This window comes from Diceros bicornis, chromosome X, assembly GCF_020826845.1.
Source record: "Diceros bicornis minor isolate mBicDic1 chromosome X, mDicBic1.mat.cur, whole genome shotgun sequence".
In the NCBI taxonomy this organism is placed as follows: Eukaryota; Metazoa; Chordata; class Mammalia; order Perissodactyla; family Rhinocerotidae; genus Diceros; species Diceros bicornis.
The window spans coordinates 14,671,107-14,687,327 of record NC_080781.1 but is presented as its reverse complement, the minus strand read 5'-3'; positions in this window follow the sequence as shown (position 1 = coordinate 14,687,327).

The window sequence follows — 16,221 nt, the reverse complement described above, 5'->3', positions numbered from 1 at the left end:
AATCGAGCCCAGTTTTTTGTTTGTCCTTAATGGAAACAAAGACCAAATCACTTTTCAGTAGTTCCCTATTTAAACACCAGATCTTTTTGCAGCCTCCTTCCCTTGGACTCGAGAGTCCTGTCTCCTCTTGTGCTCTGAGCTCCTGCTTTATAATCCTTTCATCATCCTGGTTTCCCTTTCCCCAATTTCTCCATCTACTTTATAGAGTCAAGAACTCCAGGTAGGTAATGAAAATGTTCTAAACTTGATTGTGGTGATGGTTGTACAACTCTGTGAATATACTAAAAAAAAATTGAATTGTACACTTTAAATGGGTGAATTGTATGGTATGTGAATTATATCTCAATAAAGCTGTTATCTTTTTAAAAATAATAAAGGAACTCCAGATAGAAACTGGGAACAGACTGTGGGTTCCAGCAAAGCCTCCTAGAACTGAATAGTCACTTCCCATTTTGGATCAGTTATGCCCCTGTTAATATAGCCCCACTTCCCATTGGGCTCCACCATCTTTGATTAGTTATGTGCCTGTTAATACATCCTCACTTCCCTTTGGACCCCACCTATCTGACTTTCCCAGGTTTCTCTTTGTGGTCAGAACTTTGCTTGGAACATCATCCCCCATGTCTCATTTCTTGGAATCTGGCATCGCTTCCTCCAAGTGGCCTTCCCAGGCTTTCAGCTTGGTTCTCCCCATTTCTCTACCAGAGTTCAAACTATATTTGGCCACAGGCCTCTTAATTCAAACAAAATCACATGAAGAAGACTAGTGTATAAAAAAATCACAGAACAGCAGCTGCTCTGGCCAGGAGTCCCACCTTACCGCACCCTCACCCTGCAGGGCCTGCACACATGGTTCAGAAAAGCTACCACACAATGGTGGCACTGTACGTGCCCTGGCACTGCTGCTTTTGTCACCCTCCTCAGCCCCTGCTCCATCAGGACCCTGGATACCATGGCAGTGTGCTGTCTACTATTTTATCTTACATCTTATCAAGGAGTAGAGGACATTCGGGGCACATATGGTCTAACGACCTCTGAGCTCAGAATTAGGGGCCAAGATCCTGACCATCTGGGTCCCTGGGCGGGTGGAGAAACAGCCGTGGATCAGCCGTGGATCCGAGCAATGTCCTCACCAAACAAAGACTCAGCCCCTGATTACAGGATGTCAGCAGGTATCACTCCCCAAGGTGGCCACAATGGCAATGGAGACGATTGAAGTGCCCTGGGAATTCGGTCTTCCTGGAGGCAAGGCCAGCAGACAGTTAACAGTTTTTTGTTAACAAGTGATGTTTTTTTAATGCGGCTTTATGATTTCAAGTACTGTACTAATGGAAACCAGCTAACAAGGTCTTGCTGGCAGAAGTCCTTGAGGGAATCATGTTAACACTGGGATAACATTATTTGTAAAGAGGGTATCAACTGTTTGTAAGTGAATGGGTGCTCCTAAGGTACTTGAGGGTGGATGAGAACAGTCTGTTTTCTTTGTGTGGCTGGGGAATGCGACCAGGCAGGCAGTGGGAGAGCCAGATAATGGAGGGCTAATTCTTTAAGCTTCAAGACCTTTTATTGCTACTCTTTTCAATGGGAATCTTTTCAAAATGCATCAAGCATCTCGCAGAGGAAACCTTTCCTTGACTCAGTCATTGTTACGGGCACTGGTGAGCGGCCTCGGCTGGAATGACATGATGCCCTCCAGGAGGTCCAGGGAAGGGGTGCTGTTTGTCTCTAGCTAGTTTTGGCTCTCCTGTCCACACTGTCCACTCCACACTGGTGTCTCTCTTCTTTTTTCATTTTTTTTTTAAATCTCTTCCAATCATATCCCTTCTCAGCTTCCGCGATGGCAGGGCATGCCTGGACAGCCATTGCTGGCCAAACGGCTCTCATCCATAACCTGCCCCATAGCATGAAATTGTCCCCACGCCCCTGGCAAGTGCCTCCTCACTGCCCTGTGAGGCGTACCCCTGTGCCACCTCTGGGAAGATCTTCCCAAGCTCCTTTCCTCCGCACACTCCTCTGAGACCCACTGCAGAGGAGTGACCCTGCTGGGGAAGGCCTCTCCCACCTTACTGAGCAAGTCTCTGGCCCTTAGGTGGTAAGCTCCCTGAGACAGGCCCACGTCTTAGAAGTGCTTGCTGGGTCCTCAGCTTTTCTCGCACAGTGCAGAGTAGCTAGGAGAGCGCAACCGTCGCTTATTGAATCAAAACACACACTGCCTCCTTGACTTTGTTATTTATCACTCCTTGGCTGTACTGGCCCCGGCCCTGGGCTCGGCCACTGTCAGGCCATTCTGCTCTGAGCCTGTTCTGGATCCTAGTCAAAGGGGACCTGCACAAGCACCAGACGAACAGGACACTGGGTTTTAGACATTTCACTCACAGCCCGCCTGGCCTATTTACTTCCTCTTTAGTCCCTTCCCTTGTTGCCACCATAATGGTTAAAATCCAGCAGAGCGCATTTGAGTCATTGCAAATGTCCAAATTAATGAAGTTTTAATCAATGTTTCACTGACGCTCCTTTCTTTCTTCCCTCCTTCCTTCCTTCTTTCCATCCTTTCTTTGTTTCTTTCTCTCTCTCTTTCTTTCTTTGTTTTTTTTAAAGCTCCCAGAAGTACTACTTCTGGTTAATTCTACAAGTGACAACAATTACCCAGGGAGCCATGGTCGCCTCTCAGGCCTCATCTCCCTGACCCCGCGGAGGTGCAGGATGCTTTTACCCCTCTCTCCCTCCTCAGCATTCCTGGCCCGGCTCTCTCCATGTTCTCCTGTCTCTCTGACTGCCTCTTCCTTTTTCCCTCCTCAGGTAAGGCTGCTGAGGCTCCCCGCCTTTCTCTTTCTCTCTCTATCGCAGACTCCGTCCCAGGCCCACAGTTCTTCTCATTCCATGTGCTCTCCTATGGTGACCTCATCCACTCTCCTAGCTGTTTCCAACATCCGTATTATGTTTATTCCTCTCTATCTCCAGCCCTGACTCCCACCACCCCATCCCACCTCAGACTAAAATACCCAAGGTCCAACCTGCCATCTTCACAGGGAGGTTCTATAAGTTCTTCAGACTCATCATCCCTAAAACTTAACTCGGCGTCTCCCTTCCTCACCTCTGCCCCAGGTCCACCTGTGCTGCGTATCCTCTACCACTGCCCTCTTCTCGGTTGCCCGAGAGAGAAATGTGGAGCTGTGTTCACTGACTTCTCCCTCACCTTCACCTCCCACATTCCGTCTTGCTGACTTTGCCTCCTTGATATTCCTCAAATCCATCACTCCTTTCCTCTACACTTACTCTTCTTGACCCAACCCACATCATACCTTGCCTAGACTTGTAAAATAGCCTCAGAACTGGGTGAGCATCATGCCTCCACTTTTAGCACCCCCAAATCTCTCTTCTGTACTTCCACCAGCATCGTTTTGGTAAAAGCCAAGTCTTGCCATGTCACTCTGCTGCATAAAAGCTTTCAGTGTTGGATATCTCCCCGTACCCTGCAGAGGCCTCCCATGTCAGGCCTTCTGAGATCAGGCCCCAGACCACCCCTGTGGCTGGAGCTCCTCACTTCACCCCATGTGTAAGCTACAGGAATTCAGAAGGTTAACAGTTTCCAGCACAAGCCTCTGTGGTTCCACCCTTGAGTGCCCTGACACTCTCTTCCCACCTTCTTACTCTGGCTAATCCTTCAAGAGTTAGCTTTAAACAACACCTCCTCCAGAAAGCTTTCCATGACTGCTCCAGCATAAGCTAAGAGTTGTCTCCTGCTTGCCCATAGCGACACGTGCATACCTGTTTCATCTCGTCCACCTCATTCAATTGAAAGTATGTCTCTGCCTACCCTATCATAAACTCCTCTAGGGCCAAGATCAAGGCCATTGTAGCTCACATGCCTAGCACAATGTTTGGCATTTACGGGGCTCTCAATAAATGTATGTGGACTCAACTGAACCCACTGGGAAGGTAAAAATATGTCCCTCTTAGCCAGACCAGTACAGCACATGGAATTCCAGACGTACAAAATAGAGATATCTGGAATGGATAATTCAGTTTGCAAAAAAAGATGTACTGATTGATTCTTTTAAATCATATGGTTCACTATGCTTCAAAACAACATGGCTTCTTCAAAAGTAGTTTCTACACTCTTAGAGAAATACCCTTAGAACATAAAGCAGGCAATAGTCAAAATCTCATCAGTGGTATACAAAGAAAATGTTTCAGCATGAACCTCCTGAGAGTTTGTGGATATATTTATAACTGACATGCATGGACTATAAATGCATAGATTATAAAATATGTGCAAAACTCAAAATTTTGAAAGAATGAAACAAATATAAAGAGGTTCAATATTTTCTTTCTGCACCCCAATTCATCATCTTCTGTACCCCAGTGGGTTATTGTGAAGTGAGAATATTCTAAATCTTTCAACTGACTGAATGAACCTTGAAATCCTCCTATGGATCCAGGCAGCCCTTTGTCTTGAAATGTGGAAAATACCCAAGTACAAGAGGTTTCTGTGTCGCGCGAACTAGAAACGGTTTGTGTCACTACACCTAAGTGAGGGGGTGGCGAGAGACCCTGGGTGGAAGTTAGGAGTGCTGACTTTAGAGCTGCAGAGTCTGGATTCGGTTCCCACCTCTGCTCCTTTCTAGCTGTGTGACTTTGGGCCAATCTCTTAACCTCTCTGCCCCCATTTTCTCACCTGTACAGTGAGTGTAATGAAATATCTGCTAGGGCATGAGTTAGCACATTTGGGGCACCAAGGACAGAGGGCTCAGTAAATGAGTTCATATTATACTTTGTTGACAGATAGTAATAGAGAGCAAGGCCAACGAAAGCCATGGAAATCCCTGACTTTACAAAGCCTTTTATCGTGGCTGGCATATTTTTAGATTCCACTTTGTTCCACAAAGGTGGGTTTCTAGCCAGGCCCTTTCATGCCTTCCTCCAGACTACTGCTTAATAGGTGAAGCAGCATAAATGTCATCTCAGTTTCCTTCCTTTTGGCCTGAGAGAGAAGTTGGTCACTTGGCCATCAGTAGGAAAATGGACTAGTTAGAAAAGGAGAAAAAGAAACACTGGTTGGGAGAAAAAAACCTCAAAGGCAAAATTGGCCATGGAATCAAAGTGGTTCGTTTACTTAACCCTCACTCTGCTGTGGGTTCCTCATTGGTGAATCCCTGACTCCGCTGCCTTTGTCGTGGGGATGATGACGTAACACATATGCCCAGGGCCTGCAAGTAGGAGGCTCACCTGGGCCACCATTCCCTTCCTCTCCTGAAGCAGACAGGCCCCCAGGGCGGTCATGGGGCTCTCAGGGGGCCTCCAGAGACAGACCTTGTCCACAGGCCGCTGCCCTGCCCCAAGGTCCATTGAGAGCCAAGGCCCAGTGGCAGCTCTGTAGCAGCCCCGTGGGGCTGTGCAACCTGGTGAGCAGGGCGATGGAGCCTTCCTCCGAGGTTAATATAGAGAGCTCCATTCCCTTTTATCAAACACTTCTTATGAATATCTGATGTCTTGGAGCAGATAAACCTTTATTTGAATTAGAAATATAAATTCGCTTTACAAAAGATACCAGCAGTCTCTTTTTTCGATGAGAGTCTTCTTGAGTGCCCTTTAAAAATGATCTAGCATGGGGGCAACCTCTCAGGACCACAGCTACTAAATAGGGGCCAACTGTGTTTGAAATAACTACAGAAAAGGGTTTGTGAGGTGAGTGCAGAAAAGGAATCCCTTGCTCATCCTGTGTAAGAGCTGCTGACCTCTCTGCCACGGGGAGAGGAGCCTTTGCAGCAAACGAATTTTCAAAAAAGTAAGAAGAGCCACTGCTTCTCTGTCGGCCTGCTGGGGAGAAACCATCCCCTACCCACTCCATTGGAGCTGGGGGGACAGCGCCCTCTGCTGCCAGCTGCGGCGACAGCCACAGGGCACTCCCACACATAGTGGTCCTGACACAGGCACGTTGCTAGTGACCTTGGTCCTCTGGAGGAAGCTAGTCTGTGAGCATCTTAGGACATCCGCAGAAAGGATCCAGAGTGAAAATCCTTGAGGGCCAAGTTTTCAGTAAGGAGCCTCCTCACCCCTATAGTAACAGAAAACTGTTCCAGCAAAGCTGGGGAAAGGGTCTCGCTGGTCCAGGTCTTTCCAGCTTCCCTCACAGGCTGCAATACAAGCTGCAGAGTGTATGGAGCTGAAGCGACGACCTCCACATTTGTGGGGACCAGAAAACTCCAGCAGGGAAAGGTTGGTGGGGTTCTTGGATGCAACAGAGGGAAGGGTGGGCCAGCTGGAGGGCACCGGGCCCAGACTCCAGCCACCGCCCCCGAGGGAGGGCAGGCAAGGGGCCCAGCTGCATTACAACTGGCATTGGTCACTCTTCTACACGCCTTCCCGACCCTGGCTGCGCCCGGAATCGCCAGGGGAGCTGTAAAGACTCCTAGTGGCCAGGCCTGGGCCCCAGAGATTCCCATGTCACTGGTCAGGGGCGGCCGGGCACTGGGGTTGAAAAGTTCCAGGGCATTCTCACGGGCATCAGGCCGAGGGGCACTGCTCTGTACTCCAGGTGGGTGGGTCACAGGATCATCGCATTTACCTCTCACCCCCCCGCGCGGGTTCGTGCTATCAACCCGGTTTATGTGCACATAGAAGCCAGCAGGCCGCGCCCAGGGCGCAGGCAAGAAGAGCGTGTGAAGTGAGTTTAAATGCAGGCTCCAGCACCGCCACCCACTGCCCGCAAGCCACAGAACAGACACAACATTCTCACAGAGCAGCACTGACCCTTCCGGCGTGCAGTACACTCTGACGGTTTCCGTTCGACTCCATGAAAACGATTGCCCCCCTCGGGATGCACTGCCCCAGGCGCGGCAGGGGTCACGCACGGCTCCACGGCATTGGAGCCGCGGACAGGGGGCGGGGCAAGAACGCAGGAGCAAGCCGGACCATCTTAGTTTTCTTTGTAAAGACAGGGAAAGGCCCAGAAGAGGCACGGAGCGCCAGGCTGCGTCCTCGCGCTCGTGAAACTGGCTCTCCTGGGCTCGTTAACGCAGGCGTGCGCGTGTGTATGAGACAGAGAGGGAGAGACACAGACAGAGGATGCGTGTGAGAGACAGATGCGACGGCGGCAGAGAAGAGGAAAGGACCTCGGAAGCAGAAGGGGCAAAGAAAAGCTAACACCTCCCCATTGTTGTGTGACCTCCAAGGAGGTGGCCTCGGGCGAGCTAAGTCTGACCCACAGCCAGTCTGTCTCCCAGGCTGAGTCTGGGCCTGAGACCCCCAGCGGGAGGTCGAGGGAGCAGGATGGAGGCGGGCAGCAGGGCGGCCCAGCTCCCGGGAGCAGCACGGCCAGGGGGTGACACCTCGTCCTGCCCCCTTGGCCGCATGATGGCTGCCAGGTGCAGAGCTCAGGGCCTCTCCTCACTTGCCTCCTTTCTGGCAGTAACGCAAGGGCCCGTCGTTTCCCGGCCGCGGTGCGCGGCTGCTCAGCGCCCCGGGCGGGTGGGGAGAACCGTCCGCAGCCCATCACCCGTTCACGCCTGAGAATGGCCACAGGCACACGAGGCCCTCCCCTCTGGGCCCAGAACTTTCTGCTTCTGAGCATGGTGCACAGGGAGTCTGCATCCTGGAATCCAGATCGCAACCGGTCAAGGCTTCTGGTTGCCTTCCTGTATTCTTTTTTTTTTCTTTTTTTAATTGATGTCACATTGGTTTATAACATTGTGTAAATTTCAGGTGTACATCAATATATTTCAGCTTCTGTGTAGACTGCATCATGTTCACCACCAAAAGTCTAGTTTCCATCTGTCACCATACCTATGTGCCCCTTTACCCCTTTCCACCACCCCCACCCCCTTCCCCTCTGGTAACCACCAATCTGTTCTCCTTATCTATGTGTGTGTTTGTGTATCTTCCACATGTGAGGGAAATCATGTGGTATTTGTCTTTCTCCGTCTGACTTACTTCGCTTAGCATAATACCCTCAAAGTCCCTCCAGGTTGTCACAAATGGCACAATTTTGTCTTTTTTTATGGCTGAGTAGTATTCCATTGTGTATATATACCACATCTTTATCCATTCATCAGTTGATGGGCACTTGGGTTGCTTCCACGTCTTGGCTATTGTGAATAATGCTGCAATGAACATAGGGGTGCATATATCTTTTCGAATTAGTGTTTTCATGTTCTTTGGATAAGTACCCAGAAGTGGAATAGCTGGATCATATAGTATTTCTATTTTTAATTTTTTGAGAAATCTCCATACTGTTTTCCATAGTGACTACACCAGTTTGTATTCCCACCAGCAGTGTATGAGGGTCCCTTTCCCCACATCCTCTCCAACACTTATTTCTTGTCTTTTTAGTAATAGCCATTCTGATGGGTATGAGGTGATATCTCATTGTAGTTTTGATTTGCATTTCCCCAATAATTAGTGATGTTGAACATCTTTTCATGTGCCTGTTGGTCATTTGTATATCTTCTTTGGAAAAATGTCTGTTCAGATCCTCTGCCCGTTTTTTGATTCGGTTGTTCATTTTGTTGTTGTTGAGTTCTCAGAGTTCTTTATATATTTTGGAAATTAACCCCTTGTTGGATATATGATTTGCAAATATTTTATCCCAGTTGGCGGGATGTCTTTTCATTTTGTTCATGGTTTCCTTGGCTGTACAGAAGCTTTTTAGTCTGATGTAGTCCCATTTCTTTATTTTGTCTGTTGTTTCCCTTGCCTGAGTAGACATGGTATTCAAAACGATACTGCTAAGACCGATGTCAAAGAGTGTACTGCCTGTGTTTTCTTCTAGGAGTTTTATGGTTTCAGGTCTTACATTCAAGTCTTTAATCCATTTTGAGTTAATTTTTGTGTATGGTGTAAGATAATCGTCTACTTTCATTCTTTTGCATGTGGCTGCCCAGTTTTCCCAACACCATTTATTGAAGAGACTTTCCTTTCTCCATTGTGTGTTCTTGGCTCCTTGTTGAAGATTAGCTGTCCATGGATATGTGGGTTTTTTTCTGGGCTCTCAGTTCCGTTCCCTTGTTCTGTGTGTCTGTTTTTCTGCCAGTACCATGCTGTTTTAATTACTGTAGCTTTGTAGTATATTTTGAAGTCAAGGAGTGTGATATCTCCAGCTTTGTTCTTTTTTCTCAGGATTGCTTTGGCTATTCGGGATCTTTTGTAGTTCGTATAAATTTTAGGATTCTTTATTTCTATGAAAAATGTCATTGGGATTCTGATTAGGATTGCATTGAATCTGTAGATTGCTGTAGGTAATATGGACATTTTAACTATGTTTATTCTTCCAACCCATGAGCATGGAATATCTTTCCATTTCCTTATGTCTTCTTCAATTTCTTTCAATATTGTCTTATAGTTTTCAGTGTATAGGTCTTTCATCTCATTGGTTAAATTTATTCCTAGGTATTTTATTCTTTTTGTTGTGATTGTAAATAGGATTGTATTCTTGAGTTCTCTTTCTGCTAGATTGTTGTTAGTGTACAGAAACGCAACTGATTTTTGTATGTTGATTTTTGTACCCTGCAACTTTACTGTATTCATTATTTCTAATAGTTTTTTTGGTGGATTCTTTAGGGTTTTCTACATATAGAATCATGCCTTCTTGTACTCTTAACCTGGCATTTTAATGCTGAGAAAGCAAATGGGAGATACAGTCATTAAAAACCTCTGGGCGAAAGTTCATCCAAGACCTCTGCAAAAAGCTGGGCTTCCCAGAGCTGGGGCAATCTTTAAAGTACATGACTACTTCTATCATTTTAAAGAGAAAGGTGGTTGTGTTTGACTGTTCGCTGGCTATAATTAACCCAACAACTCAGGCCACCCTCAGAGGAACACCTACACTTCTGAGAACAATCCAGAAAAAGGTAGAATGAAATCGTGGGAGTCGCCGCCAAGGAAAATAGCTGGATGGGATTACATCGAGGGTACTGTGCATAGTGGACCATCAGTTCTGCTTGCTGAGAGCTCTCCTCCCCACCCCTAATAGCTGCCAGAATGATCTGTCCAGAATGCAGGTCTGGCTGTGTGATCCTCCCCTCCATTGACAATCCTTTAATTGCTTCCAGCGGCCCTTGGGATCTGATCCAAAGCTGACCCAAGAGCCTTCCTGTTCCAGCTCTCCAAGTTCATAATGACTCCCCAGTACCCGTTCCGTGTTTCAGCCTCTCTCAACACTTTGTGGTTTCCCAAATGCCTCAAGATTACACAGCCTGGCAATGACCTGGAATGCAGGGAATCTGTTTTCCTTTAAGCGTGGCCCCAAGTGCTCAAGCAGTCAGCTGAGCATGGGGTAGTGCAAGGAAGAAAGATTTGAACCTGAACCAAGGTAGACTGAGGGAATGCTGACAGGCAGGGCCAAGATTCTTCTTAGAAATTTGGGGTTAGCTCTACCTCACATATAAATAAAGGGCCAGTCAAGACCCCAGTTCCTAGGCCAAAGTGCTAAGATCTTACGTTGGTAGCACATAGGTCAAATTAGGCCTGCAAGCACATTTGGTTGGCCTGTGTTTTCATATAATTAAGCCTACATTTTAAAATTGGGAGATTTCACATTAAAATCTGTGTTGCTACTTACATTTGAAAGACAGGAATATCTGTAACATAAGACTCAAAATCTTGCTTGGCAATAACTGCAAGGATTACTACCTTCCTTAGGAGCAACAGGTGGGGTCCAGCCAGCCCCAGCCCCCTCCAGTCACCTGTGCACAGCTATGCACTACACCCAGCCAGCTTCTCACAGTGAGGCCACCAACCTGGGCCAGCCCCAAAGGATGTCTGCAATCATTTTAGCCTGAAAAATGTCTAAAGCCTTGTGGTAGAAACAATGCTATGTGTTCACCAAATCTTCCATTTTCCTCTCCTCTTCTTGGGAAAAGCACTCTACTCAGCTCTCTTGCACTTAAGCAGGGCCACATGACTAGTTCTCCCAGTGGGCTCTGTGTAGAAGTGCCACATGTCACCTCTGGGCTGAGGCAACATAAAGGTTCTTGGAGGCCGTGTGTTACATGAGCAGAGCCACAAGAGAGAAGGAGCAGCTATGGAGAATCAGACTCTGCCTGGGAGGAAAAGAAAAGCCAGTAAGATTTCAGGGTTTGTTTGTTACTGTGGCATAGCATAGCTTATCCTGACCAGTATAAGCATGGTGACCAAAATCACATCTCAATCAGGTAGTTTACTTATTATTACTTAATAATAAAGCTTAAAATCTTTGTACTATTGTCATAAGTGTATCCATTTAGCAGGTAATAGAAACGCCTGGCAATGTCTGGAGTGGAACTCAGTGCTGATTGCCACCACGCCCCACCCTCGCCAGTGCCTCTCCATAGTCCCCTGATGGAGGGAGGCTCATATGTCACTGACTAACTCAGGCATTTCAGGAAGGGATTATATCAGGGCACTCTTTTCTGACCAGAGTCATTTCTTGTGTACCTGCACTTTTTCTAACAGAAACATTGCTATTGACTTCACCAGCATCCATGCTAACTTCCAAAATATATTGATACATAAATTAATAAAGCAAGATACCACATTAGAAACCAGTAATCCTCACTCAATGAATATTTCTAAATGGTGACACTCATATGCTGGTTCTACATTATAGATAAATTTTCTGTATAGAAATGAAATATATACTCATGTATAGGAAAAGCAAACAACAAAATATTTTTAAAAGACTAAAAGGGAAAAAATAAAAAGAAGAAGAAATAAATCTACATGCACATACATAATTTCCCCATAAAACATATGTGGTAATTCCTTCTTCTTCCTGGGAGTTGACCTCATTCAGTCATACACAAACATTGAAAGACAAGTGAAAACAAGACCCAGGCACTCCATCAGAGAAAAGATCTAAAAATAACTACCAGAGCAGGTTGCAAATATCAAATATTTCATGCACCAAGAGGAAACTTTGCATATTTTCCTTTTCAAGGAAGAGCATTCACTCCTTCAAAATGTCACTGGGACTTTAGGCAAAGATTTTTCACAGTTCAGATTTGAGAGATCAGGACTTTAAACAGAAACCGGGTAATAAGAAGTTCCCATGCACCATAGGCAACAGGCAGCTTTTCCACCAGGTGTTGTGGCTGTTATCAGTGGTGGGAGGGAAGCAGGGGGAGAATGGCTTGGCAGTGAGATTTGGGGAAAATAGAGTAATAATCAAAGAAAACTTTTGCCTTTGAAAACAGAGGAGAAAAGGTAGAAACTATTGTTTTAGATATAGATCGCTGTGTGACAACAAACGTTTGTTATCTCACATTTTCTGTGGGTCAGAAATTTAGGACTGACTTAGCTGGTTGCCTCTATCTCCAGGTCTCTCATGAGCTTGCAGTCAAGCTGTCAGCTGGGGCTGTGATCTCATCTGAAGGCTCGATGGGTGGTGAAGTGGGAATCCACCTCCCAGCTCACTCACAATGTTGTTGGCAGTCCTTGGCCCTCACTCATGAGACCTTTCAAGGGCTGCCTCGTGTGGCTGCTGGCTACCCCTGGAGAGAGCAATTTGAGAGAGTGCCTAAGACAGAAGCCACAGTCTTTCCAATCTGATCTCAGAATTGACATCTCCTCACTTCTGCATTCTGTTCATTAGAAGGAAGTAAGTCCAGCCACACTCAATGGGAGGGGATTACACAAGGGTGTGGGTACCAGGGAACAGGGATCATGGGCACATCTTCACTAGTGAGAAGAAAACTGCTTTAAATATTTCTGATGGGGTTTATGAATTTAATGAGGTGAGAGGAAGACCTGAGTATAGAAAATGGAAATAGTGTAAAGATAACTTGGCTGGTATGAAAGGTGTGGGCCAGGACATAGCTAGAAATGAGATTAGCCAGATAGGAGAGAATTGTATTTGAGTTCTGAGGGCCGTAATTTTGAATATGTATTTAGCTGACATAAAAATTTATTTTAGATTCATGGCACATAACATTCTGGAAAAGATAGGAATTCTTGACCATGAACACAGGTAACTAGTGTCTGTAAAATGATGCAGCAAGAATGATGCCAAAAGAGATGGACAGCGGGGGGCCAGCCCTGTGGCTTAGCGGTTAAGTGCTCACGCTCCGCTACTGGCCGCCCGGGGTTCGGATCCCGGGCGCGCACCGACACACCACTCCTCTGGCCATGCTGAGGCGGTGTCCCACATACAGCAACTAGAAGAATGTGCAACTATGACATACAACTATCTACTGGGGCTTTGGGGGGGGAAAAAGAGGATTGGCAATGGATGTTAGCTCAGAGCCGATCTTCTCAGCAAAAAAAAGAGGAGGATTAGCATGGATGTTAGCTCAGGGCTGATCTTCCTCACACACACACACAAAAAGAGATGGACAGAATCAGCTGTGTGCTGGAGAAGGAAGGAACAGAACCTGATAACTGACTCTGTGTGTGTGTGTGTGAGGGAGAGAGAGAGAGAAATTAGATACCTACTAATGCTGCATATTGAGATTTCCAAGGGAACTCCAGTAACCATCACCCCTCTTTTCCCTGCTCCCCGATTCTGGAAAGTTGAGAAATAAGAGAGTAAATATGGAGGCTGAATAACATCTTCCCCCTACTAGAGCTAAGTTGGAGGACACAGCTTGGTGTGCAAGCCCAAGGAGCCTACAGGTGAAGTCCAGCATTGGCTGGACTCATCCACCCAGAAATCCCACCCTGCCAGCAGTCTTTCTCCCAAGGGGAAGAAGACAGCGCTGATAGAACATAGCCAGTTATTATTCCCCAAATCACCGATCAGAAAGATCCCCCACTTCCCCAGGGATGAAGTACACAAAATGGAGACAGAGGCCAATAATTAGCTGCCTTCACTGTTGGGAAAAAGTGATCTCCCTACCCCAGGACACTGTGTGAAGCCAGTCTATATAGATGGGTGTAATCCTCCATTGAAAGGGAAACAGAGACCAAGACTGCACAGCTCGTGCTTGCTAGTAACTCAGGACCCATGCTGAGATTTATTTGAAGAACAAATTTAAAGTCTTCTTTAATATCCAGGCCACACAGCTGCTTTCCTGGGGCTCCAGTATAATCGGGGTGAGCTGTGAACAGGACATGGAAAAGGGAGCAGCAGGGACTGAGGGGAGGGGCAGTGCAGGAATAAAGGAAGGGAGAGTTCCAGCCCATTGTGTCAAGCTGCTTTCCATCCTCCATCTCCCTGAATCCTCACACCCCTGGGGGAAGGGAGATCCTCAACTCTGAGAGCTTAAGCAGTGTAACCAAAGTCACACAGAGAGAAATGGAGAGGAGGGGGTCTATCCTCGAGTCCCTTGGGTAGGTCTTTCTCTCTCAGACCTCTTTGTAGCATACCTGGTAAGACTCCGACTCTCGGGCTAAGGAGATGCTCCAAGAGGAGAGACAAGGAAAACGCCCAAGGGCCCTTTATGGACGGGGTAAAGCGGGGAGGGTCCTGCCCTGAGGACACTGGGCCAGCACACCCGGTGGCCTGCACAGACCCCCACTCTGGGGCTCCCCACAATGGAGCACTCGAGATTCTCCACTGGGGCCCTGTTACCCTGCATGTTCCGAGGATTGCTCCAGAAGCCTCTGAACCATCCCTTCAAGCTCTATGACTTATCCCACCACAACGAGAGGCCGATGACAACTGGACCCTCCCCTGTCCAGCCCAGTGGCTCTTTGTAACGGTCTCCATTTCTACTGCTCTCTCGAATCCCACTGTTCCACTGGGAACCGATCAAGCCCCCTCCTTTCCCTGAGCCTGAGGCCGTCACTAGTGACTTCCACCCCAGCCAGGCCTCCTGCCTCTAACTCTCCCTCTGGGCAAGGCCTCCTCCAAACACCACTCCCCGGCTCCTCTGCCTTCCTCTGGGTACAAGAGAAGGGCTCCTTGTGCCTCAGGTCAAGCGCTCTGCCTACACACCGGACACCCCAGGTCCTTTCCCCTGACTGGGCCTCAACAGCAGGGCCAGACCACCCTGAAGGAAAACAAAACCCCTGGCCAGAGGCTTACCTCACCCCCTTTAGGCAGGTCTGTTCTTCTTTGGCCGCCCAAATTCTCAAGTTGCCTTTCCCACTGCATCTACCACCCAGTCTCTCCTTGTCTTCTCCCATACTGCCTTCTACCTCCTCCACGCTCCTCTAACGAGCACCTTGCCCAGAGGTGACCAATGGCTTTCAAATTTCAAATTCACTGGCTAGTCTCGCTTGTCACCTTCCTTGGTGTCTCCACAGATTTTAGCGTTATTGACCACTCCTGCCTAGGGTGTAATTACTCCCGGAATTCACTTAACAAAGGCTTACCGAATACCTCTGTGGTGCCAAGCACAATTCTAAGGCTGGGACATAGCGGTTGACCAAACACGCCAGTCACTCCTGCAGTGAGCTCACCCTCTGAGAAAGGAAGGTAAGAACAAAACAGAAATGGACAAAGTCGTTCAGATGGTATTGAGGGATATGAAGAAAATGAAACTAGATGCTATGGAAAGGAGGAGGCCCCAAGATTAGACAGTCACAGAAGACTTCTCTGAGAGGTGACATCTGAGCTGAGATATGAATGATACAAAGAAGCCAGTCACAAATCCTGAGGCCATGGAATTCCAGGAAAAGAGAATAAGAAGTGACAGGCCGTCGAGGAAGAAGAAACCTGAGCTACTGAAGGGTTGGAAAGATGGCCGGTGCCGCTTGGTAACAGCGAGTGAGGACATGGACATGTGAGGGTGATGGGCATGGACCAGATCACGTGTGGGTGCAGATCACAGGAAGACAACAAGAGATGGGCAGGGAATAAATCATGTGTGGGAATCAATCATAGTTAAGACAGAAAGAGATGGGCAGGGACCATATCTTGTGTGGATATGGATCATAGTAAGACAGAGAGAGATGGGGAGGGGCCAATCATGTGTGGGGATGGGTCAAAGTAAAAGAGAAAAAATGTGCAGGGGCCTGATCATGTGTGTGTGTGTATCATAGTAGGACAGAAAGATGGTAAATATATGTGGTTTTAATATATCAATTACACCTCAATAAAGCTGATTTAAAAAAAAAAAGAAAGAGACAGGCAGGGACCAGATCATGTGCGGGTATGGGTCAGAGGAAGAAAGAAAGGATGGCTGGGACTAGAGCCTGTGTGGGGTGGCATCATAGGAAGACAGGTAGTGATGGGCTGGGTCAAGACCATGCATGGGATAGGATAACAGCAACAGAGAAAGAGACAGGCAGGACGAGATCATTTTGGGGTAAAGATCGCAGAAAGACATGTGTAGGACCAGTTCATGTGTGGATAACGATCAC